Here is a 25509-nt window from a genome sequence, read left to right on the forward strand (position 1 = left end):
ATTTTTACTTCAAAAGGAGCTGATTCTGCAACTAATTAAGCATTTTTCAGGTGAAAGCTGATTTTTAAATTCTTTTTTTCATGTACTCATGAAAGTGTTGCATTCAAAAGGCCCTGGCAGAAGGAAAGGCTGCACAAGGTGGGGTTTGCTGGTGCATGGTGCAGCACAAGCGCTGCACAGAAATGCAGCAGGGCCCTGCACTGTCCTGTGCTGGGTCACAGGAAGGGCTTTGAGCTTGGACCCCTCTGTGTGCCCTGACCTTTCCTGGCTGTGATGGGTCACACTCAGTGGCAGCCCACCAGCTGTCTGGCCAGCAAGCAGCTTCTGACCAGAGGCCATGGTAGGAAAGCAGGTTTTCTAGTGAATTGTTGATTTGGAGAGAGAAGATCCCCCCTGAAATCCAGCCATTCTTGCTGGAATACATCCAGTTTGCTGCCGAGCAGTGGAGCCCAGAGCAGCCCCATGCAGCCTTGCAGAGCAGCCTTCCCTGCAAAATAACACCACAAAGAGTGTCCCAACCAACAGCCTTAATGATGGAGCTGTTTTCTTAATGGTCCCCTGCACAGCCATTAGTTCCTAAAGAAGATTTACATTACAGCCAGCTACTATGAAGATATTTTATTGGTATAGTAAATACACAGAGAGAAATTGTGCCTTCTAGTCTCTGATTGCTCGTGCTTTCCTGCCCTGTAATTCACAACCCTTTGTGTCAGAGGCTAAAATCTGTCTGGGTGTATGCTCTGAGGTGTCCCCCTTCACCCCCCAACTTGGCCAGCCCAAACCACCCTTGGATGCCTCCCACCCCCTGATCCCAGAGTCTCCTGCTTTGGGATGGGTGGCAGAAGGATGCATGGCTGTGTGGGGATGGACTCAGGCACAAATTCCCACAGCAAGTGTGCCAGGAGTGCTGCCTGCCTGTGTCAGATGGCCATGAGGAGGGCACTGACAGCACTGCAGCAGCATGAGGGCTCCTCTCCCTGCCCAGCCTCTGTGGCACCATTTGGCACCTCGGGCAGGGAGCTTGGCCCAGGGTGTTTGTCAGTGTAGGGGGGAAAGCTGAGGCAGGGTTTGAGGTTGTTCCCATTCCCCCAGGGCATGTACACGAAGACCTTGGATAGTCTGCAGCTCAGGAGACTTCACAAAATGACCCCCAGACACTTCACAGATGAGAGCAGAAGCAGAGCTGCAGAAAAATGTCTTCTGTGTGTGCCCACTGAGGTGTGAGCCATTAGGATCACACAGGATGTTGTTTTCCCCCTTGCAAGTCATGCCTGAAATCTGGTCTCATAAATGAGCTTGTTTTTATTAGAGGGAACTCGCCTTCACTGGGTTATAAATCTGAATGTGAATGCTAATTTTATAACCCTGCACCTAGAGAATAGCAGAAACACAAACATTACAACCCAGATAGCATGGCCAAAAGCACAGACACCACATGCCAGTGTGTTCCTGAGGAATTCCAAGCAGGACACAAGCTCTGCCTCCTCCCTCCCTCTCTGCTTGGCTGCTCCGGATCTGCTGGAGGTGAGCAGGACCTGCCTGGCAGAACTCAAAGCACACATCAAGCAGTTCTGAAGAATGAGCAGAATTAGGTGCTGTTATCCCATAGTTCAGGTGGTTTTTGGAAAAAACACCTTCTGCATCTGTGAGTTTGGGCACAGGGTGCTGTGGCTGGACCTGCACTGAGCACTGCCCTCTGTGGGGAATGTGCCTGGTGTGGCTGATGCCCTTTCCTGCCTCTCAGGTCCCCAGCAAGTTTTCTCCTCATGCACAAAGTGGCTCCTCTCCTAAATTATTCCCTTGGTGTGGGATTCACATCCTCAGAACCTGAGAGAAGCAGTGAGAGAAGCGGAGAAAAGAATGATCAAAACAATTCTTATCTCACTGGCTGCTCCTGTGCTGTACCAAAGCAGAATGCAATATGGAGACTGTTTACCCAAAGTGTTTTATTTTTGTTTACCCCAAGGTTTTATTTCCTTGGCCTGTCAGGGCCCAGTGTGTGTGCAGACTGTGTCAGTCAGCAGAGAGTCATGAGATTCTGGGCAGTGGAGTTGAGTTGAGTTGGGTGCTTGTGCAGATTCAGTTTAGATGTAGTGTAACATAATATAGAATAATATAGTGTAATAAAGTAATTAATTAGCCTTCTGACATCCATGGATTCCTCCTCATCATTCCTCCTGGATGTCAGACAAAAATATCACCGATAGTTGGAACATTTTTTTTGATGCAGAGATGCTCTGGCTATATGAACCAAGAAGAAAATTACATGATGTTAGGGCACTGCATATAGCAGAGTCTGGCACAGAATAAAACCTCTGGGAGGTACCTTGCTAAGAGAAAGGATTTCAAATGTAGTGGATTTCCCTGTCCCCAGTGCTCAAATTACAGCTGAGTCTATGCTAGAAGCTTCTCCTGGGAAAGCAATAGGAGTTAAGGATTTAAATTTTTTGGCCAACACTTCTTTGCTGGCAAAAGAAGTTTTATGCTGGCATAGCAGCCATGACTTGTGCTGGCTTGATGTCATGAAAAAATGGTATCCCTAAGGAGCATTGCTGTGCTGTGGAACTTTTATCTACAACTCAGTCCAGGAGATAATTTGTGACTGTGACTAGAGTCAGTGTATTTCTTGCTGTAGTTTATGTCATTTCTTTGAATAAACCAAGCCATCATTTCAGTGTTACCTTGGCAAAGCTTTCCAGCGCAGACAGAGCCTATGTGTTGATTGAGAGCAGATCCAGGGGCGCACAGCACTCACTAGAAAGGTATTTGTGTGATGAATGCTAGGCACCTGACTAACTCCTCTGGCAAGTGTTAAAGCTGTGAAGTGCACTGGCCCTGAGGCAGGCAGGGACCTCAGCAGATGCTGCAGATCAAAGGGAGGAGCAGAGCTGCTCTGTGGTTTCATCACTGACCGTGGCAGGCAGCAAAGTGCTGCCTTGTCCCACATGGAAAGTGGCTCAGCCATTAAGCAGGGTACAGATTTGCAGTTGTGCTGTCTCTTGGTAATTATTTCCAAGGCTGATTTAAAGTATTAAACAGCTTCTTGAAGTGGCGTTGGTTCTTTTGAGATTAACTTGGGGAAAGTAAAATTTGATGCAATCACTGCCAGGAGCTAAGACAGAAATGACTTCAACCAAGGCCCAGAACTGTGATTGACACAAGGGGTGCTGGTCTGCAAGACCTCAGCTGGACTTGTAGGGAACTTTGTTTTTCCCTCTGTGTGAGGGTGCTGAACTGAGCTGGGAGAGGAGGATCTGAATGTCCTGGAGGTCTGTCTGCCACTGTGATTATGTAACTCACCTCAGGAGCCCAGGATAAATGATTTACACTTCCATTTAGAGCCTATTTGTAGCTTCTCATCCAGAGGCCGCCTGGGCCGCCTCCTTCCCCATCTGCACTTCAAATGTCTCAGAATGGAAAAGTGTGAGGAGCAGGATCTTCCTCCCAAGACAGCCCTGAAAGCCATCTTAAATTATGGTTCTTGTGTGAAAAATGAGTCATTAGGAACCACAACATAATCTGCCTTCTTTGAGTAGTTTCAAGCCAAGTTTTCATAGTATTCTCTTTTTATTTCATCTGGATAAGTGCTTGACATGCACTTATTAAAAACATTTCCCTTTAAAACACTGTTTGTGCTCATCACCAGACTTTAAATATGTTTAAGGGGAGAGGGCTGGAACAGATAATTGTGATCTGAACACCTCACAGTGCCAAGTACTTGGTGTCTTGATGGCATTTGCTTCCAAACCCTGCAGTCAAACCATGGTTCCACTGTCCAGGGCAAACATCACACCAGTCCTGGAGAGCCACAGGGCTGAATGATCACAACCATCCCCCTGTGCCTTATCCAGCCATTCCAGCAGCTCCAGGCTTGGCTGTTGAACTCATCTGAGACATTTCTTCTTATCCTGCTCACCCTTCCCAAGGAGATACCAGGTCTGTGCAGATTGGGAAGGATCTGCCTTTCCCTCTGCAGGTGCCCAGTTCAGCCCAGTGCTGAAGATCTACAGAGATCTAAAGATCTGGAGTCCACCAGAGTTAGGGCAGGGCACAGGTCAAGTAATTCCTCCAGCCTCATTGGGAGGGAGAGTTTTGGTCCAGAAATATCTCCTGCTGGCCTGCTCCACGTGCAGCCCCTGGGCCACACAATCCAGGCATCCAACACGCTTCCTTGGGGGAGGATGCTTCTCCAGGTTCAGTTTCCAGTCTGTTCTCAGCCCCTGTTGGCATAGAAACACCCTTTCCAATTAACCTTCTGCAAAACACACACACACAGAAACATTCTGCAAACAAATGATCTTCTCTTTCCTTTCTGTCTCTCTCTTTCCCTTTCTTTTTTTCCTTTTGGTCTGTGAGAATGTGGAGTCAGGAGGTGTGAATCTGGGTCTTTATAATTTTAGAGCATTTCACATTCTCTGCAGGCTGTTGCCAGGCTGGGTAGCTGCTCCCCACCGATAGTAACAGGCAGACAAAATACTGAGCAACCAAATTTTCGCTCTCATCCATCCCTGTCCCGCTCATGTTGTACGGAAGAGAGTGAGAGCTGGGCCTAATAATTATGCAAATTGCTCAAAGCAGGAAACAAGTGAGGATCAGTAGAGCCAGGGCTTTGGAACAGGACAGATCCAATACAAAGGGAGCTGAATTGCTGCCAAGAGCCCCATCCCACTGCAGAGAGTGTGTCCTGCATGCCTGTCATGGCCCATCAGCACCACACTCTTGATGGGTCATGCTGCCTTTGCCAAAGCTGGAGGAGATGGTGTCCAGGCCTGCCTCATCTCTTGCTGAAATTGCTGAATTCACAAGTCAAGAGAGCAATCCCCTGGATTACCCATCTCCTGTGCTCCTGCTGCCTCCATCCAATTCCTCTGCAAGGCCCATGTCCAAGGAGCAACCTTGATATTCCCCTGGAAATAAAGGGAATATGGTTTGCCTCTACATAGTGGTGGAAAGGAGAAGTTCTCATCTCCAGAGGATTGTCCCGAAATCCAACAAGGGAAGGGATCCACTGATGAGAAAAGTTGGTTTTCTGGAGGGAAGGGAGCAGCTGAGCACTTTATCCTTCACCCCAGCACCACACTGCCTCCTTTATTCCTGCATAGCATTAATCACACAGCTCTTCTTTCAGGTCAAGGCTGTTCCTCCTCCAAGGGTGGATTTGGGCACAAGCAATGTCTTCAAAATCCACAAAAAATGTTGTACCAGCAGAGCTGAAGTCTAAACCGACTTTTCCTAGGTTGTTCCTAGGACAACAGCATCTTAACTGTGTAGTATCCAGCTGTGCCTTTGTCTTGAAAAAAGGAAATAGTAGGATTTGCCAGAGGATACAGAAAGCAAGAACACTCTTATTTTTTGCTCCTTTGAAAGTTCAGGGAGGATTGTGGTGTCCTAAAAGCTGGAACAGAGGAAAAGGTCAGTGAAGAACATGCCTGCAGCATGACAGCTGAAGACGTGTGCAATGAATTTCATTTCAATACATTTTTTAAAATCTGGTCTTGCATAGAAAAAATACATGCTTCAAATGTGGCTGGTTACTGACTCTGAGGAAAAAACCACGCTGCACTTGGTGTCTCTGCCCAATTAACTGTTAGAAAAGAGGATATGTGATAAAATTTTTGTGGTGAGAGAGGCTTGAAATACCTTCTAGGTGATGGCAAGATGCAGCACATGGAGGGAGTGACAGGCATTTTAACCCAAATACCTGCAGGCAGGCTGCTGACTGCTTGCAGTGCCCCTGGAAGGGGCTGAAATTGCAGCCCATCGTGGGGGTACAGTGGCATTCCAGCCTGCTGCCATTTTCATTACAGCCTTTGTCAAAAAGATGGATACATGTTCTGTGCACTGTTCTTGGTAATAAAATAAGAAAGAAATCTTTTTTTTTTTTTTTAATGTTCTGTTCTCATCTTAGATCAGCTCTCAGAGTGAGCCATCAGTCAGATGGCAGTGCTGATAGATCTTCACTTTCACTGCATGCTTTCCCTCACTTTTGTGACAAAGATTGCCAGACTAGAAAAGAGTGTGCCATTAATTCATTGCACTGTCAGTATTGGGACTGAAATGGAAGGGGGAACATGGCACAAGATGTGCCTTTGCAATGAGCAAAGATAGCAGCAGGAAAGAATGAAATTACTGGAAAGGAAGCAAAGTTTGGCCAGAAGGTAAAATCCCAGCCATGCTGCCATGCTGTGTCACCTGTAGCTCTGCCATTTGGGTCCATCTCCTCAAGCCTTGGCTCTCTGGTCCTTGTACCACATCCAGCACGGTGGGGCACCAACCCAGGCTGTGCCCAAATATCAAAATGTGCTGAAAATAGATGCTGGGTAGTCCATCTGAGCAGATATGCCTGTGTCTCCCTGGGTCTGGAGGACCTGGCGTGGCTGTGAAATGCCTCATGGCAGGGTTTGAAGAATGTGTGAGCTCAGATTGTGTCCTTCTGTCCTTCCCTCCCTCATTCCACCAGGGACCTTCTCTGCTGATTTTAGCAAGGTTATCTGTGTTCCTCAATTCCAGGGCATCATTAGCCAGGAAAGCACAGCCTGAAAGTGCAGCAGAGCACCAGAAGCATTTCAGCCAGCAGCTCCAGTGGGGTGCCACAACAGCCTGGTGTGTCAGAGCCGTGTGCAGTGTCCTCAGCAAATGTGACATTGCTGTGCCTCGTGCTCCTCCAGAAAGGTCAGGTGCATGTTCAGCAGCACTGGCTGTTGCCATGGCCTGGGACAGGGCTCAGGCAGAGCAGCACACATCAGCTGCTGTCAGCACTCCCTCCCCCTGGGAAATCTGCAGCAGAGGGTCTCTGGATTATAAAATGTCATTCTGCTGTTACCAGTCTGTCACTTCACCTTCCTGATGGCACCCTGCTCTTCTCTCACAGGTCACTTCTCCCCAGTCATTCTCTAAATGCATTAAATATTGATTCTAAGACATAAGGGGACTGTAAACTTTCAAAAAGGAGTTTTTTAAGTCTTAAGGCTCAAATCAAAAGACGTGTGATCCAGATCTCAGGTCTCCCTGCTGAGGCCCAGGAAGAATTAAGGTCTGGACTCTGACACCCTAAACAGTGAAAGATTCACCTCCCTGTGAAGGTCTTACAGCCCATTCTGTCAGCCACACTGCAGAATCCATGTCTCTCTCCAGCTGCTTTCATAAACAGTAATGAGGGAATGATGCTGCTGTCTAGTAATCAAATAATCATTACTCTGTACTTGGAGGGAAAACCAGCCTTTGTAACAATGAGCAATGCCATTGCAATATACAGGGTCTGAGCTAGAGATAAGCGTGGCTGAGAAATCAGCTGCAGCATCAGATCCAAATTCAGCCTGCATGTTCTTCAGGACCTTTAAATCTGGAGATGAAAAGTCCTCCAGCTCTGGGGACAGTGGCTGTTGATCTTGCTTCCCTCCTGCTTTCTGGTTTTTGCTGCCTCCTTTCACCAAGTCCACTGCATTCAGTGAGAAATCACTCAGAAAGCTGAGTAAGGCTTCCTTTTGATTTGCCCATCTGGCCATCTCCCTTGCTATCTGCTGAGATGTAAATAATGGTGGTTTTTGGCTTGTGTTGCCATCTGCAGCTGCAGGAAGAGGCACTCCCCACCCACCTCACACTGCCCCATTGCCCACCCTGTCTCTACCCACAGCCAGCCTTGCCCCACTGGGATTTGCAGTTGTGTGGGGCCATTCCCACCATGCCTGCCCCAGGGAAGGACATGCCCCAGTGTCCTTCACACATTTCCTTTTCTGGATCACTGGGAACTGCCTCAGGAGCTGGAGAGACATCCAGAGCTGCCAATGGGCAAGGTGCTCTCTAACCCAGATACTCAGTGCAAAAGCTGAGATGGCTGGCTCGAGCTTGGACATCTGTCATGTCCATCTTCCCCTTGCCGCTCCATTTCCCTGCGCTGCAGGAGGACCAGGGGTACACAAACAGGAAGGGAGCTTTTGGCAAAGGCTGCAGAGCCAAAGTTTTGGGTTTTTTTCTTCAAAAGATAGGCAGGCCAGCCCAGAAACAGGTGGGAAATATGTGTATTTTCCTATTTCTAGCTGCCTTAATATCAAAACTCAGCTCACAAAACCAGCCAGCAGACACCTTTCTCATTTGCAGATCCTTCCTCCAAAGTTAAATCTCCATATACTCATGGCTATGGCTGTGTCTTTCCCTCCAAGCCTCTGCCTTTTTGCATTTTGGCTCTTTACCCACTGGAGTCCAGTTCTGAAGCAAATACATTTCTTTCTCTCTATCTATTTCTTTCTATATTTCTTTCTGTGGCCTTCAAATCAACCTCCAGGACGTACATTCTCAGGGGAACAAGCTGGAGATTTATCCTTTATTTTAATGGATGTAAACCCTAGGAAATTTCTAAACTTTGCTATTTTAAAACACACAGGCTGATAAGAAAGGTTCTTAATGGAGACTTACCCATGTGCCTTGCTTACACAAAATCACCCATTATGATCCATTAGTATGTTACCAGAGTGAGGACTGAAGATGTTGATCTTCTGTCACTTCTCATTCCCAGGCTGACCTATAGGCTTCTCTGGAGATAATTTTGTAAACATACATGACAGATTGCTGAGGCTGTGTATTCCTTGCTTAAATCAGTCCATCCAGGAAGCAATCCCAAGCACAGAGCAGGGAAAGGCTGGCAGGTTATGCTGCTGAAAGCCTTGTGGGATTTCTCCAAGCTCCATACACTTTATGTCATGTAATTGGTATGCTGGTAGTGGATCTGTTATAAAGAAATGGGCTTAAACATTTTCAGGCACAATTTCTGTATGTAAATCTTTGCCAGCAATTATCATACGTAACCAAGGAGTTTTGCTAATGATCGAATAAAATAAACCATCCTGTTCATTCTTTTCACTCTGTTCATTATAATGTTTTGGCCTCAAAATCTAATTACAGATAGTTTGACTGTGTGCTAAGTTTTGCTTCCAGCCTCTTTTGTAGGTCCATTCCCCAACCATATTTCAGCACTCTGCTGACAATGCTGCAGTTTCTTCTGGACCATGAATTTATAGGCAAGGAAACAAATGGCTCTTGCAGACAGTGCGAGCAGAAGAGTAAGCAAATCAAAAAAGCAGATGGTAAGTGAAACACTTAGTGTAATTCAGGTTCTTAAAGAGAGTAAGTTCACTGCACTGGGCAATTCCAGTATCTTATGAGAGGCATCTATCCTGAGCAGAACACAGTAATGATACCTGATTGAAATTCAGAGGGAAACAGCAATGCAGGCTGTTAGAGCAAAGGCTGGGAATCACTGGAGACTGAGCACAGGTTAGTTTGATGGCTAACAACCCAGCTGAAACAAGCAGAGTGTGTTTGGGTTCCTTCTTTCATAAATCAAAAGTCTGCATCCAAGGCTATTTTTTCCCCATTAAGAGAGGAGGAGGGCAAGAAGTGAAGATCCCCCAGGAAATCTTGCATCTCCATTCTCCTGTGCAGGGACTCCCAGCTTCTTCAGCCACAGGCTTAGTGAGGGCAGGTGCAGGGATGAAATAGCAAAGCACTGGGCTGGTACAGCTGAAAAGCAGAGGTCATGCTTGCTGTTTCTCTGTCACCTGTTTATCCCAAGCTCTTTGCTGCTCCAAGCACTCCTGCAATTACCCCTGCTCCTCCTGAACAGCTCTGTGCTTAAGTAGCCAGGGAGTGAGATGGCAAAGGTGAGCTACCAAATATTCCTTACAAACAACCTTATCCTCTCTCCTCCCATCCTGTGCTGAAAAAAGACAGGAGAGAGGCAGCAGTGAAATACAGGTGTTAGTAGGAAAACAAAACTGTTGATTGTGGAGAAAGAAGTGAAGTAAGTGATGGAGAAATGCACACGGTGGAAAATGCTAGAGGGTAGAAAAAGTGGAGGAGGATGTGAACAGTTTCCAGCCTCAGTGTGTCCCAGGCATCAACACTTGCAGTCAGCACATTTCTGTGCATTACAGAATCTTCTTCAAGTCACTGGAGGTATTCCAGCATTCTGCTCATTATCATTTTCCTTCCTGAACTGGATGTGGCTGGACTCTGAAATGAGGAAGCCTGGATTCTCACCACAGAGTGCTGAGTGCCAACAGGCAGAGGTGGGCAGGAACCTCTCACTGCCTCTCATTTGGGATGGGCACAGTCAAGGTGTCACCGTCATCCTTTCTGGAAAAATCCCTTTGCCCAGGATTCTTCTCCTGGGAAGCTGAGAAGCCTCAGAAAAAAAGGAAAACAATATTATCTCATTTGTTTCTCCTGTGTTTTGCTGCTTTGGAATGTGTTTGGACATTGTTTATCCAACAGGCGATTGTTTCATGTGAATTGTTTTGAGTCATTGACCAATCAGTGCCAAGCTGTGTTGGGACTCTGAAAAGAGTAACGAGTTTTCATTATTATCATTTTAGCCTTTCTTTAGTATAGTTTAGTATAGTATTCATTAATACCATATAGTATCATAAAATAATATAAATAATATTTTATTATTTACTATAATATAATGTCATAAAATAATAAATTAGCCTTATAAGAACACGGAGTCAGATTTATCATTCCTTCCACAAATACAATATCAAGGATGGGGAATCTCTGCTGGAGCCCGCTCACCTCTCCAGCTCCATGCCAGCTTGTGGCTCTCCCTGCACCACCCACCCCAGGCCAGGCACAGCCCCAGGGCCTTTAGGAGGTTCTGTGAAGGTCACCTGCCCTTGCAATGCTTGCTAAGGAAGAATTTTTATCCAGCCAGAAGAGCAAGGGGTGGCTCAGCTACAGCTCTTTAACTTATGTAATGGAAGATGATCCACATCCTGCTGCCACTGAGGTCACCCACAAAATAAGGCTTCTTAGGGAGGCATGAGGTATGATATTTGACCCAGACTCTCTTCACTTTAAACAAGGTTGATGCCAGTTTTTTCTTGCCTTTCTTTAAGACAGTGAGGGGAAAATTGCCTATCCAAAGAGACTTGATGAAGCAAAAGACTTGTAAATTAGAGAAATGGAAGAGTTTCTCCTTCTTTCTAGACCCATTTTAGCTCTGGCAATACTGCACAAAAGCTCAACAGCAGTTCTGGCAGCCAGAATCACTGCCCTTGGTGCTGGGCTGCTCAGGACATCCCTTTTTCCTGCTTAACTTGTCTGCAGCTCAGGCCTCTCAGAGATTATTGATTTTTTTTTCCCCATTCTCTTCTTTCTCAAGCTCTCCCAAGGCAGATGATTTAAACAATGTTTTTAAAAGTTTGTGGTGAGACGATTTAAAAATGTCGTTGAAGGCTCTGATCTCTTGGCAGGGATGGGAGAACTTGCTTATGGCTTCTGCAGAGAAAAAATATCGGTGTGCTAATCCCCTGAAGGGCTCCTTTCACCACAGCAGTTGTTACTCCAGCACGACCACCCTGCCTGCAAAGCACTGCTCTGTGGGCAGAGCCTGGGCTCCTCGGGGCTCTGAGGTAAAGCTGGAGCATGTGGAGCAGTATTAAAGCCATTCTGTTGTTATTACTTAGCCAGTTCCTGTGCAGCCACGTTTCCTTGAGCTTTTTAGCAGCAAATTCATCAAGTCTAGAGGATCTCAAGGAGTCCCGATGGTTTGGCTGTGGAAGCAGTGGTGGAGAAAATGCTCAAGAGCCTGGTTAGGTCCCACCGAAGCAAATCCTATGGAGACACATCCACAGGCTTCTCCATCCATCCTGAAGTTCTTTCTAGAATATGAGTCTGCCCACTGTGCTGGCCTTGTGCAGCTACGTCTATTAATTAAAAATTAGGCATTTAGCATATCCATATCATCCATATCCACCCTGGGTACTCCAGCCACGTTAGGAATTTCAGAGGTGGCCACCAAGGTGTTCTACAGCCCTGGCAGTAATTTATTCCAGTTAAATTGAGCCATACCTGGTCATGGCTCCGTGCTACCCTCAGTCCTGGCCACACGCAGAAGAGGAAGAGAGTGCTGCTTTCAAATATCTTCAAAGTATTGAATTATTGCAGGATTTAATGTTCAGTAGATGAAATTACCCTTTCAAGTGACCTCAAATGTAATAAAGAACCAAGACTAGTCAGTGCAATGGTTTTATTGCAGAAAATTACAAAATGATGTACTGGAGCAGCATAAACTTGTAATAAATTACCTTGAGTAATGAACCATGAAAAATACCAAAGGCATGTAAACTGTGTATTTCTGAAGGAGGATGCCTGAGCTGGGTAAAATACATACACAGATCCCACAAGAAAATTATAGGTGTGATTTAGTTGGATTTGTTACTTCCTGCTGAGACCTGATCATGCTGAGTTGACTGCAGTGATGTCTGTGGTAAAATTCCTCTGAGTGTAGAGTGTCATTTTTATAAATTAATGGAAATGAGCTGACAGCATCAAAAGGCATAAGAACCATAAAGGGAGATGTTTTCTTTGGTTCATGCTTTCTGTATCCTCTACATTTTGGGGTTTTGTTCTAGTTCAGTCATTTAGAGCGTGTTTCCTTCCCGCCAAGCCTCTGCCTTTTGCATTTTGGCTCTTTACCCACTGGACTCCAGTTCTGAAGCCAATAAATTTCTTTCTATCAGTGGCTTTCAGATCAACCTCCAGGATGGTACATTCTCAGGGGAACAAGCTGGAGATTCATTCTTTATTTTAATGGATGTAAACCCTAGCAAATTTCTAAACTTTGCTTTTTTTAAAACACTGTTTCTCTAGAAAATATATTAGGGTTAGCTCCACAACTGGTATAAATATGGAGAGTTCCATCACTTCAGTGGAGCTGCACTGATTTCCATCACAGCCAGGAGATTCTTGGGGAGACTCATTGGTGTAACTGCTTCGCATTCACTGGTACAAGGGAGGATAAAATGCACAGGGACTTTAACTTCGCTGTGAATCACTGTTTTCAGGCTGTGGAGCTTCTCACTGAGAGACACATTCTGCATCAGGAGTACATTTAATCATTTTTAGGGCTCTCCTTGGCCAGGTCAGACTGTCCCTTGTGTGAGAGGATTTAATCCCTCCTCAAAGGCACAGGCAGTGGTGCAGGGGCTCTCTTGGGTTGATGTGCACAAGCATCATGTGGAATGTAACCTCAACTGCACATTACAAAGCCAAATAGGCTGTGAGAGAAGGAATAGGGAAAAAGGATAACATCCTATTTGTACCTTAAATACAGCCCCATGCGTGGAGAAAGCTCCCTGCTGATCAGGAGGGGTGCAGAGCTGGAAAAGGAGATGTTCTCACCATCCTGGCTGTGCAGGAGGGCAGGGTGAGGACATCTGAGCAGGCTGGACCCTCAGGTCTGGGGTCTGGCTCCCCATCTCCAGCTGTGTCCCACAAGCACTGAACTCAGGGTGACCCCTCTGTAATGAAGGGAAGTTCAGCTGAGCAATGGGTGCCTGGTGCCTGGTTTGGAAGGGTCTGCAGGTCCCCTCCTCTCCTGCCACCACCCAGCACAGGGCACAGTGCCTGGGGCTGTGTGAGAGCCCTGCTGCAGGGTGAGCCCTGGCTGCAGGCAGGAGCACACAGAAAACGCCCCGAGAGGCTGCAGAGGAGTTATTTACTTTCCCATGCCATGGTTGTGTATTTTGGTGTAAATGATGGGTAAAATGGGAGATCAGACGTGCTGGGTGTGCATTTGTAAAGTGCCCATATGACTCCTGCTCCTGCCATTATCCACTGGGAAAGTGCCAGTGAATATTTTTGTAGAGCTAATGGGGCTCACAGCCACCTCCCAGCCCTTGCAGAGGATGTGCAATAATACTCAGAGGGCTGGCTCTTGAATTAAAATGAATTAATTCAATTATCTTCATTGAAATGAGAATAATTTTGAATGCAAACATATTGTAATTGATATATTATTTCTATTTGTAAAAGATGAAGAAATAGTTCTGAACCAACACATCAAATTTGAGTTATCTCACAGCTGGGTGGATTTGATGCAGCCTGTTGGGGAGATTAAGTCCAGCGTCGAGTCCAGCATTTAAATTATTATTAAATATTTGTACAGCAACTAGAAGTCATGGTTGACAGTAAATTGCTAGCATGTGAGTGCCATGTATCTGCAGGAAAATCCTCAGCTGGAAGAGAGATGTGATGGAAGCAGACAAGGCAGACAAAGGATGTGCTGTTGGGGCAGATGGCAACAGTGGGAGGGAGTTATTTGCCCAGGGTGACAGAGGATAGCTGGGGCAGAGCTGGGGATGGAAATCAGACCTTAAGGACAGCAAGGGTGCTCAACTGAGCAAAGCTTGGCCTAAAATAAGTCTGAGTTTTTAGTCAATCACTCAAACCCTTTTCAATGGATGTGGTAAATTAACATTTAGCTAAGCTTGGGACAGCTTATGAAGGGATGTGGAAAATTCTGTGCTCGTTGTAGTCTCTGAGCTGATGTGGGTTTCTTTCTCTTAGAGATCTTCCCCACCAATCACAAATTCCTGGATTAAATCTTTGCAGTGCTGGGTACATTTCAGAGGTCTTGGTTCTTCAGAGCCTGAGCTGGGTGACAGTGATGGTCCCTCAGGGCCTCCAGATGTGGGAACTGGAGAATCTTCTGAGTCCTGAGCAAGGCCCCAAGCATGGGCTGTCTGAACTTCCATTTTTGAGATCTTTGATTTCAGCTTAGGGCTGGTTGCTAATAGTAATAAAACATAAATGGATACAAATTCCAATTTTTCCAATTATAAATCACTGAAATATTAAAGAAATCTATAGATTTATTTCACTGAAATATTAAAGAAATCTCCAAGATTTTGTCTCTTTTGAGAACCAGGCAAAAGAATGCAGAATTTATTTCCAGTTTTTTTCACAGTGAAACAATTACTGTGAGAGCCCAAGAACAGACAGCAAAGCTTCAGGCTTGCTGAAATCTTTGAGCTTCCCCTCACATCTCTGAGGATGAATCATGGGAGCAGAGATTGGGATATGGACCAGGCACATCACTGCTGCCTGCTTGCCACAGAACTATGAAAAGTATTCTTGCTGAATTCTCTAATCCCCACAGCTCATGATGAATTACTGGCATTTATCTATCTGGCCATAACAGCCTCAGAGCTCACAAATCATATGTTCATGCCACTGCCTTTTGTAAACATTTATTTTAAATATGCATTGATTTGTATGCACTGTTATTATTCATCAAAATATTCTCTTCTCTTAACACTTAATAACAATAATAAAGATTAATGCCAAGCTCCAATATGGATAAAGGCTGCATGACTATGTATTTATTTTGCAAGTTTAATTAAAGCTGTTTGTTACAATAAAAATTAATGTTATTGTCTTTCATGTGCAGCACAGCCAATGTGAAATAACTGGATTTCACATTGCAGCTATTTGAAATGGCACTGAGCTGGAATCAGTCAAAGGAGATGATACTGTGGATTTGTTTGTGTTTATATCTTTTTGATGAATGATAAGAAAACAGAATTCCTGCAGTTTTCTTTTGCTGGGGGTACGTGGGTGGTCTGAACCACTTCGTTTCTTTTGTCACTGTGGGAGTGCCACTGTGGGTGACCTCTGATAATCCATTTACCCTCCTCAGACCCTGCTTACCCTTCAGGAACTTGTTGGATTGGAACCAAAATTAAGGGAGGGCTTTTAAAACGTAAATGAAAGAGATTAAATAGTTGATTGCTGTATTGTGAATAGTCCTTGGTGTTATTCGGAGGAGGAACCTGGGTCTGGTGATGGGCTGCAAAATGCTGGGCGGTGTCAGTGCATTTCTCTGTCCTCTGGGGCTATCCTGGAGAGAAGGATCAGTCAGATCCCTGTGAGGGATGGACGCAGAGGGGTTTGCTACAGCCAGGGCAGGCAGCCCTGCCCTGCAGATCCAGCCAAAAGCTCCTGGGAGGCTTGACCAACGTGTTCATGGAGAAGGAGAATGCTCCTGCCTCTGGGAGTTATTTCCCATCCAAAACTGCTTCTGAAACTCCCAGTGCTGGTCCCAGGCGCTGGGGAATCATCCAGTGACTCCCCAAAACACTGGCACAACCTGGAATGGCCACTGTCCTTGTCTGTGGTCTGCCAGCTCAGCAGATTCCATGGATTCTGTGCCAGCTCCAGCTGTGACCAGGAGCTTTAGAGGGTGCTTGAGCAAATTGTGCCAGGAGGGTGCTGAGTAATTAACTGACAAAAGTCCTTGTTCCAAATCCTAAATTGTCAAGGATGGCCCCACTCTGCTCAGCATGAATTTTGATCCTTTTTGAAGCTCCTAGCAGAAAGTGTTGCTAAAAGTTATTCCTTCCTGAAGTCTGCTGAGTTCTTGGCTCAGAAAATGAGATCATTTTAATCTGGTGGCCAAGTCCTCACGTGGTTTCAGAGTGCCCTGGCACCCTGTCCCCAGTGCCCACCCTGAGCCAGGGCCAGCCAGTGAGGGCTGGCACACAGGAGCTCCCAGCTCCTCATCCCCCAGGGGATTCTGATGGCCTCTGCTCCTGAAGCTTCATATCTAAAAATGAATAAACCCCTTCACATTTCCCATCTGTCTCTGGAGCTGAAGTCTCTGCCCTGCACCATTGCAAGAAGCAGATGGCACATCCTGCTACTGCAAATAGGCTTCAAAGTAAGATGTATTTGAGTTGCTTTATTTGAATCAATAACTCAAATATACTTTGGATTTGCCATCTTGATAGGCTCGCTTGAAATTGGTGTGAGTACTTAGGTTGCAAAGAAACAAGGACGGTCACAATAAAGAGTAGCAGACACAGCCTGACAGGGTTTTTTGTTGTTGTTCGGGTTTGTTTTTTTGGTTTTTTTTGTTTTTTTTTTTGTTTTGTTTTGTTTTGTTTTGTTTTTATTTTAGTTATTGTGCAATGCAGTGTCAGTGTCCCCCACCCCCTTAACTTTATCAGTGCTTGCAGACCCACTCCTTCCCAGCCTGTTCGGACCGTGAATGCAAATCTGCAGCTGCCTCAGCAAAGTGGTAGCATTGAAAGTACTCATTGGGGCTGAACTGGTTTGCAAATGCGATGTTCCCCTTGGCAAAAAGATGTGCTATCAGGAGAAAATCAGCAGGTCTGGCTTTATCCAGCAGAGGGCAAAGCCACCCGCAGGCTGCCCGGGCTGGCAGGAGACCCTTCCCGGCTCCTTCCCTCCAAAGCAAATCACAGAATAACCCAGGTGAGAAAAGTCCTGTGAGAGCATCGAGCCCCGCCGGTAATGAAACGTGCCCAGAGTCCAAGGATGGCACATGAAAAATGCAGTGTGGACAACGGGTCCCTCTCACAGGTGTGTCCCTGCACGGGGGGCGGGAAGCAGCCTCACTAATCAGGGGGTGTTTTCATCATCTGTCATTTATTGGCCTTTCCTCTGTGTGCTGATTTCCATAAAGGGTGACGTTAAGGACCCTTTCTGCTGGAAACTGAGACAACTTTGCTGGAAAGAGCTGTGAGCAGAGCAGGGAGAGAAAGGGGGGAGCACAGGGCAGAGCCAAGGATGCACCCAAGGAGGAGCTGTGTGTTTCAGCCCTTCTGCCATAATAACCTGACACCCTGAAATACCCCTCTTTGTTGCTTATTGCCCTACCCCAGACACCATTATATGGTTGAATATATGTTTTATATATATATATAAAATATGTGATATATAATATATGAGATATAATATAATATATATAATATGTAATTTGTAATATATATGTTATATGTAATAAAATATATAATAATGTATAATGTATAATATATAATATATAATGTATAATATATCATAAATTATACGTAATATATAATACATAATATATGACATATAATATATGACATATAATATATAATATAAAATATATTATATAAAATATATAATATATAATATATAATATATATAATATAATATAATATATATTATATTATATTATATTATATTATATTATATTAATATATTATATTTATATGTTATGTATTGTGTTCACTGTGTCTGCCCACTAAAAGAGGCGTTTCAGAATGGAGCTTTCTAGGGCCAGGCTGACCCACTGCTGCCACTGAGATCCACAGGAACCAAGGCTGTCCTGCTCACCATAAAAGTGTAGATTTATCTACCATCCCTCTGCATTATTAGCATTTGGACAGGCACATGGTGTGATTCTGGAGCTTGCTCTGTGCAGGGCCAGGAGCTTGGCTTTGCAATCCTCGTGGGTCCCTTTCAGCTCAGGAGATTCCATGGATTCTATGCCAGCTCCAGCTGTGACCAAGAGCATTTGAGGGTGCTTGAGCAAATTGTGCCAGGGGGGTGCTGAGTAATTAACTGACAAAGTCCTTGTTCCAAATCCTAAATTGTCAGGGATGGCCCCACTCTGCTCAGCATGAATTTTGATCCTTTTTGAAGCTCCTAGCAGAAAGTGTTGCTAAAAGTTATTCCTTCCTGAAGTCTGCTGAGTTCTTGGCTCAGAAAATGAGATCATTTTTATCTGTGTTTTATAAAGTTATGATCATATTCTAATCAAAACACTAATCCCAAGGCATTTCCAGACGCCTTGCCAATAACTAACAGAGACAGTAAATATGATTTGATACCTTAGAGCTCCTCCGAGTCTGATTCTCATTGAGATGAAAGCCTTCAGGCAACTGAGAATTTGGCTCCTACTCTGCTGATGAAAACCTAATCAGAAATAGGGGTGGGATTCCCAGCAGTTCCCAAGAGATCCTTGCCTGGCTCTGAAACGAGCATTTGGAGTTTCATTTCTGGCAGTTGTCTTTCGGAAAAATAAAGCCTGACATTTTAATGCAGGCCCTTCATACAAAGGGAGATTTTTAAAAAGCAGAGAGATCTGCAAAGCCACACACAAAAAGAGGAGAAAGGGGGAAAATTAGATGGAGGAAACATCTGCTAAAGTTTTCCTGCTATTTCAGGAATGTTTGTATAACTCAAGCATTCCCTACCTCCTTTTGTATCACAGACAGCATCTTTGCTACAAGATTATCTCCCCAGCACACAGCCTCTCTCCCTGCTTGCTTTTGCTCACAGAGAAAAGCAATATTGGGAATGTTCTTAATGCATCTGAGTTTTGTTTTAATGGAGCAGCTGGGGACAAGAAGGGCACTGCAGCTTGCTCAGATTGCAGAGACCCTGCATCTCCTCCTGCAGCTGTTAAAGCACATGGAATGATGTGATATTCCATAACCTGTGACTCTGCATCCAGTGTAGAGCAAACACCCCAAACCTGAGGCAACCTTGTGTTTCTTGTTATGCAGTTAATGCAAAAGGCTGGTCTCGTTAAAATTTTAGCAGCAATTGGGCTTAGATCCGTGCATAAAATGTGCTGAATACTGGTGTGATTATTGAATTTGCTCAGCCCTTGCTGAAACTGGAATGCACAGAGCCCATTACATTGAGGATAAAAGGTAAAAACTCACTTGGATTGTCCTGGTGCCATCATAAATGAATCATCACTTAGCTATTAAGAGCCATGCTTGATCATGCAGTTTAGAGCACACCAAAAGGAAGCACTGGCTGATTCATGTGGCAGCATCAGAGCACAGCACATTTCCCTGTGAAATGTCTGTGAGGCTGGGCAGAGTCAGATGCACTTCAGTTGCAAAGCTGGAAGAGTGTTCCTGATGGATATATCTACTTACCTCCAGGCAGACTGAAAATCTGTCTTCTGGCCAACCAGAAGGGAAAGAAAAGAAGTAAGGGAAGCCTTAGTTGAACACTTTTGGGTAGGCTGTCCCTCTGGGTGACCTTGTACCTGTCATCATCTCCATCTCTGCCTTTTTCACTGCAATGTGGCCACCTGCCCACAGGAATATGGACAGAAACACCAAATTGTCTCAGTTTTTAAAGCAGCTTTCTGAAACAACTCCCCCATCTGGGTTTTACACAGTAACATGGGGTCTTGGTCCTGATCCTAATCCTCTAAGGGTTTTCCCCTCCTCCATGCCTGTACAAGAGACAAGAGACATAACAAAATCCACCCTGTAAGGAAATTATTTTTTTTTCCTTGCTCAATCAGAAACATATGATATTAACCTGTGGAGAAAAATACATCAACTTTTATGTTTGCTCCTGCAGTAACATTAGGAATTGATTTCAGGACAGACTAAAGCAGTACTAGTTAGTACTTTAGCAGGACTGTAAAAATAGGTATCAAGTTCCTAGTATGAGAATCATTGCCTAGATACCAGAACAGCAGGCAGTATGGGAAAACCTTAAATAGACAGTGATTATGGATGTAAGGGAGAATGTGTAATTTACTGTGGGCATGGCTGGGCTTAACACCTGTATTTAGTCCTTAAGTTCAGCAAACTAATTTCCAGAAGCCTAAATTAATAAACTGAGTGGTGTTTTCTTCTTATTAGAGAGACTTTAGTCCTTGTTTCCATTTCCTTTACATGCCAAGTAAGGCGCTTCTCTCCCTCAGGACCATGGGCTGAGTGAGAATTGAATGTATAAAGCCCTGCCCAAAAGCTGTCTTTCCTCTCCCTGTCCTCCCCCCATTTTCAGGGGGAGAGGAGTGGGATGAAGGTCTCATCCAGAACTGCTCTTCTGATCATGGGCAGCACAGAGACTGTGGGCATCAGGCTGTCTGGACAAGGAAGCATGCCAAATATCGTTTTATATATATAAAAATTAATGCAGACTTAACACCTCCCTTAACTCCCACATGTTTCAAACACCAGAAAACACTATCTGCTAGTAGTTGTAAGCCTCTTTCTAGCACAGACACTGCTCAAACCTTCCATCTTTACATATTTTCCCAGCTGTGATATGACCTGTGTGCTCTCTCACATGCAGATGAGATACCTGGCAGATCCCCTCTGCTCAGAGTTGCCTTCCTGCCTCACGTGTAACCTTTGTGCACTGGTTCCTGCCCCAGCTCCATAAGGAGTTAAATGTTCTTATATCTATCCTGAAGTAGTTTGCCATGCCACCAGTTTCAAGGAAACTTTCCAGAAACCTCAGTGGTAGCACAATGTGAATGACAAAAACCCTGCAATGTGGGATCAGCCACCTCTGCTGTACAGCAGAGCATAATGTAAAACAGAGTTACAGCTCTTAGTTTCTTCTGTGTGCATGTGTGTGGATGTACCAGTGCACATCACTTTTTATTTCTCTTTATAAAGCAAGTTCTGAGAACATGGATGGAGTAAAAGTACTAATTCACTGGCTGAATTCTAACTTTTGGGTAAACAATAGGGATCTGCTGAAGGCAAATAGAGCTTGCAAAGTTTTCTCCCCTTTATATGTCTCTGACTGAGCTCCTCTGGAAATGACAGTGTGGTGCTAGATATGAAAAACAATTAATGAGCATCAAATAATTCAAATCTTTCATCTAGGAAACATTTTGCTGTATTTATTTTTTCCCATAATCTTTAAGAACGTGGGTTCTGCTTTCTGTCAGGAGCAAATTAGTGATCTCCATTTCTTATTCCCTGCCTGAGGAAGAAGGTTTGTGTCAGTAACAGATCAGAGAACGAGCAGAGATTTCGGATCAATTTGCGGCTGATGTTTGTTTGCATTGTTTCAGAGCTTGGTCATTTTATTTGATATCCTTCAGCTATCACATGAAATATCCCCTGGAGCCCAGGGGAGAGCTTGCAGCTTGCCTCTGCAGGGGCTCTGTTCTCCTTGAGAAAGAAAAACCCTTTAGCAAAGAGCTGAGTGACTGTGCAGTGCCTACCCACGTGTCCTCCCCCAGCTCTTGGCCACTGATCCCAGCTAGCCGTGAGCTTATTGACTGCTTTGACAGATGCAGAGCAGAAAGCAGCTTGGATCTTTAGTTTAGTGCACTTAGGGTTGTTTACTGCATCGCCCTGAAACTGGGTTGAAGGTTTTCAAAAGAAATTTGGGTCTGAAAAGTAATGACCCTGCTTACATTCATGAGTTATGCCTCAGGAAGTGATTTGCTGCACACCAGTTTGGGGAGGTGCAGCAGCCTCTCTGGGGGCTGAACAATTCCACAGCCCTGGAACTGTTCAAGGTCAGGCTGGATGAGGCCCTGAGCAAGCTGACCCAGTCAGTGCCCTCTCTGCCCATGGCAGGAGGGGTTGAAATTAGATTATTTTTAAGATGCCTTCCAAGTCAGGCTTTTCTATGATTCCATAATTCTGAGGCTGGAGTCTGGACAGGCCAGAAATTCAGGAGCAGGAGGAGCTCAGAGCTGGCAAAGACCCAGTGTGGCACTGCCCTTCAGAATGGGGGGACAATGAGTGAGCCCCAGAAGCCCTTTGCTGGTACCAGATGAATCCAGGGCTGGGGCACCCATTTGGTGAGGAGGTTTGGTGTCAGCAAAGCTGCTGAGCAGCTCCTGTGACACTCTGTCACCAGGCAGAGAGAGAGAAAGGTGTCTGGACATGCAGGGGAGTTAACAGATCAAGGCACAATTCTGTTACATCGCTTGTGACAGCTGCAAATTTTGCTAATTGCTATCGATTGTCAGGAAATTTTATTAGACCAGGATGTCAGCTCAAGTTTAGCCATAAAAATGTGTATTTCAGCTAAGATAATAATCAATGGCAGCCTTTAAATGCTACAAACACTTTTCTGATCAAGCAGATTGAATGCTGTCTTCCAACAGGAGCAACAACTTCAGGCTTTAATCTGCTTTATTTGGAGATCAGGGCTGAAAACTGGATTGTGCATGTCTGTTGAATGCCAAATAAAAAGCTGTAAATCTTTCTAGTAAGCAAAAAGAAATGATCTAAAATTAGGCAGTTCCACAGGAAAGGAGTCCTGTGGTCTTGCTTGCCATCCAAGCAGGGTCTGGGAAAGTTTGTTGCTGTTATTTGTGTGTTGTACTGGATAGAATAAAAGCAGCCTCATTACAGATCTGCATACTCTCAGCAGTAATTCCATCCATGAGTGTTGTGTCATTTAGTTCTAAAGAGGAAAGGCAGGAGACAGTGCCTAGCAGAAGGAGCAAGTCTTGGGAAAAGCCTTTGGAAATGGATACATAAAAAACCTCAAAGACCTGAAACCCCCATCACAGGTTCCATGGATTTTTTTATTTTTTTATTTAATTTTATTTTATATTTATTTTATTATTTAAATCCATTTTACGCAGTTTATGTAACTACGCAACTTACGTAAGTTGGGCACTTTATGGTACTTTACGCACTCAACTTTACAACAGTTTTGCTTCATGGCACTTAACGACAGTTTTGCTTTATGGCACTTCACGATACTTCGCTTTATGGCACTTTATGACAGTTGAGCTTTGCAACACTTTACTTTATGGCACTTTACAGAACTTTTACGGCATTCACTTGACGGTTTTGACTTTATTTTGTGCCCCAGATTTGGGGTTACCCATTAAGCAGCCATGTTGCTGGGCACTGCTGTGGGCCCAACCCTCATCCTGCTCCCAAGGATACGGCTCCAGTGCCCTGACCTGGGGATCACCAAAACCCCAGTGCCAGGTTGCAGCCACCCTGCCCACCCCACCCACATCCCTGCAGCTCTTCCATGAGGTTTTGGCAGTGCCTGGAGCAGGGAGAGGCACAGAGGGAGGCAGGCAAGGGACAAAGACGCAGAAGCCAGAGGCAGGGCAGGGACTCACAGGAGGCACAGGGTATATGCCTCCTTTTTTTTTTAAAGCATTTATGGGCACACTACATGATCTGTGCCATGCTGTGGGAAGGGATGTCAAAGAGGTTATTTGTAAAACAAGACACCAGGAGGTCAGTGGTCACCCCAGCTCGTGGTGACAAACTCCTGTTTGTGTCAGCCACTGCACAGGGATATCAAAGTCTAACCCCAGCCAGGGATTAAAGCTCAAGTCCACTTAGCCTTGTGAGACAGCTGTATCTGGAAGTTTTGGGACAAGTCAGAGACAGCAGTGAGGTAGATTTAAATAAATTAAAGAACTTTTTGGCATTTCCAACAAGCAGGAGCATTTTCAGCTTTCAGTACAGGATGAGGTGAGGAGGGCAGAATGCAGATTATAAAAAAATTATAAATTATAGATCTAAAAATACCCATCACATTTAGATGCTGCAATGAAACCAATTTTCACTCAGGAACACAAAAAAAAAAAAGAGGAATTTGCTAAGAATCAATTGGATAAGACATCTGCTGAGACTGCTGTGCTGTTTCTGTTAAACATTAAGCACAATTAGCTGCTGGTGAAAAATGCCATTTTAACCAGCCCATACCCAGGTGTGCACCAGGGCCTGTGCATGATCACAGAGCTGCTCAGACCTGGGCATCACAGGGAATTCTTGCTTTCTGCTCAATTTTGCAGTCTTGTCTGTTTAGAACAAGGACTACAAAATCCAAGCTGACTGTGGACATATTCTGTGCCTTTTTGCACATATTTGTGGTCACAGATTGATTGATGGAGCTCAAACACTTTTAGAGACTTTTGGCTGAACGTGGTTTCTCTGCCAGTGACCTTTAGAGATTTACAATTGCTGTCATACTTTCCATGTGAGTTACGTTCCTGAGAGAGGGGTAAGGAGCAGGGAGCTGTGTTCTGTGGGATACCCAGTGCCAAGGATGCCATGGGACACTCATGAAGGAGGGCTGGGTGGCCACAGCAGGGTTTGGAGCCACCGTGTGAGATAAGGACTGAACAACTGGATTTTGAAAAACCTGCTGAGTCAAACTTCCACCCAGCAGCTTGGTAGGCATTCCCAAAGCAATCTCTTGGACTGAAAAGGGCTCAGGAGCTGGAGGCACTTGGAGAATGGAAGTTCACATTAGCTGTGACAGGTACAGCAACAACAAGCTGGAGAAGCTCCAAGGTCAAACAACGCCAGTGAGATCCTACATCTTGTTCAGGAGCCACATGTCACACCTCTGCGTGTTACTGAGAGCCCTGGTGGGAGCTTCAGCCAGCTCCTGCCATCAGCAGAGGTTTGTGACTGCAGACTCAGATATTGGTGTGGGATTGCTTCGGGGGGAACTGTCTGTGCTGCTTGTCTTGCATTGATTCATATTAAATGCATCAGATGTCACACCAGGTTCTCAGTCTAACTCTTCAGGCCCAACAGCCATAGTTCCTTTGCTTTATTGACCGTACATGTTATTTTTGTCCATGTGCTCCTACAAGTAAATGGTTTTGATCTTGCTCTCAGTGTGTTCCCTTTGCTTCCTCCCATGCTTAGTGGAAGGCATAAATCAGCAAAATTAATTAAGGATTCTTTGAGAGCTCTAATGCTTCCAAGTCTTTCAATGACTTTATTTAAACAGTCAAGGATGTGAAATGCTTTTCAAACCCTCTGAAGAGATGGTGGTGTGTGCATTGTTTATGTGGGGGATGGCAGGTTGCTGCCATCAGTTTTACTCAGTCTTCAGGCATTTACTGCAGGCCAGAAGCTGTAATGACAAGGAAAGAAATTTACTCTGTTGCAGACAGAGCTATTAAAAGAAAATTCTTGTCAAAGTAATTCTTATCTCATGACAGGAATGCTGAATTACTGCTTATTACGGGAAAGGGAATTGGAAATGTGTTGGCTCTTCTTCCCATTAGAACTTTTGTTTTATTACAATTGCCATAAGCCCACGCACACTTTTTTTACAAAATCTTTAAAAATATGAAATCATCCTGCATTAGGTACTGAACATAAGATAATGTTATCAAAATTAAAGAGCAGCTTACTCAGATAGGTTGGCAGAGTGAGCAATTCCTTTTTTTGGCAG

The sequence above is a fragment of the Melozone crissalis genome, unplaced genomic scaffold (genome assembly GCF_028551555.1).
Source record: "Melozone crissalis strain CALT ecotype California unplaced genomic scaffold, PUWL_Pcris_2 ptg000029l_1, whole genome shotgun sequence".
In the NCBI taxonomy this organism is placed as follows: Eukaryota; Metazoa; Chordata; class Aves; order Passeriformes; family Passerellidae; genus Melozone; species Melozone crissalis.